The sequence below is a fragment of the Haplochromis burtoni genome, unplaced genomic scaffold (assembly GCF_018398535.1).
Source record: "Haplochromis burtoni strain Fernald_Lab_line unplaced genomic scaffold, NCSU_Asbu1 Contig_48, whole genome shotgun sequence".
NCBI lineage: Eukaryota > Metazoa > Chordata > Actinopteri > Cichliformes > Cichlidae > Haplochromis > Haplochromis burtoni.
In genome coordinates, this window is record NW_024582409.1 from 2749515 (window position 1) to 2750886 (window position 1372).

A 1372-nucleotide genomic window follows, 5' to 3' on the forward strand; every position below is an offset into this window, starting at 1 on the left:
AAAAAAAGACATTTTGGAGGATGTTGTGGCTTATTGTTAGCAAACTTGCTTGTTTAGTTCAGTCAGTGCAGCTTAACTCCAGGACAAAATTTTGTGGATGCAGTCTTTATTTCCACAGTGTTTATTTTTTTTATCCCCTTCAGAAGGTATCAGCACTTCCTGGATGGTTGGGAGCACAGTGACCCTGCACTGTAGCAATAAGTCAATCAGTGACCTCGTTCAACTAACATGGAGAAGGAATGGGACTTGTCTTTTTAGTTTCAGGCCATGGAAAACCTCAAACAGCAGCTCTGTCACCTTAAGCAGTAATCAGAAAACCTCAGACAGCAGAATTAGGACGTTTCCTGCAGCTGCCCCCCTGAATCTAAATATGTCCACATCGGAAAGCCAATTGTATGCACTAATCATAGAGAGAGCCCAGAAAAGTCACACAGGAAACTACACTTGTGAAACTACCACAGACTTTGGAGTCTTTGAACAGAAATGGGAGCTCGTCATTACAGGTTAGTTTATCAACTTTTGAAGTTTTCAGATTACAAAAACCAAACAAAATATTACTGTCACACATTTATCATAACTGAATGTGGGGATGGGTAGGCCCCATAAACAGGAACAGGCTGGAAACAATGGGACTTTCCATACATAGAGCTTATCTCTCACGTCCTCTCTCTCTCTCTCTTTCTCTTTGTTTCTTTGGTATCAAAGATAAGTCTATCTAAAACATATTCCATGTGATTATCAAAAGTTAAGCTTTCAGAGCAGGCTGGGGAGAGTTGAGTTTCCCTTAATATACTCGTCTACCTCTATATGTACACCTGAACACCTTTGGTTACAGTGGCTTTGCTTTCCTGTTTGTATACAGAGCAGAGACACTGTGGGTACATGAGTACTTCTTAAATGCAAAGCTCCCAAGCTTCAAACTTTGACATGACGCACAATTACAATAAGTCACATTTTATAAGAGCCAGAAGTCTTTTGCTTTTACATTTAAGTGAAATTAACTGAGTATTAAAACTGCAGTCAAATGAGTTCCTTTACTATTTTACAGAGGAAGCTGTGGATACATTGGAAATCCATATTGCTACAATTATTGTACCTTGCGTGTGTTTCCTGATCTTTATAATTAGTGCTTTGACCTTTCTGAGGCAACTCTGCAAAAAACAGCCAGAGTAAGTTGACTCCAGTCATTCTTTTGCAAAATGTAATGCTAATCGCATGACACTGAAATGAACTCATTCATCTCAACATTTCAACAAACTCTTTCTATTTTTTTCACAGAAATATCACCCAGTCTCCGACTGTGACATCGGTAACTAGAATAATTTTTGTACTTTCTGCTGAGAAGTTAGATTGTCTTTGTAGACAATTTGCA

At 38.6% G+C, this 1372-nt stretch overlaps 1 long non-coding RNA gene across 1 annotated transcript; it reads left to right on the forward strand.

The window, feature by feature from the left end:
* Nucleotides 1-6: 6 nt before the first annotated feature.
* LOC121814451 lies at nt 7-1309 on the forward strand. The gene is made up of 2 exons (XR_006054366.1): nt 7-1169; nt 1279-1309. It is a non-coding gene; the product is annotated as an uncharacterized LOC121814451 (long non-coding RNA).
* The last annotated feature ends 63 nt before the right edge of the window (nt 1310-1372 follow it).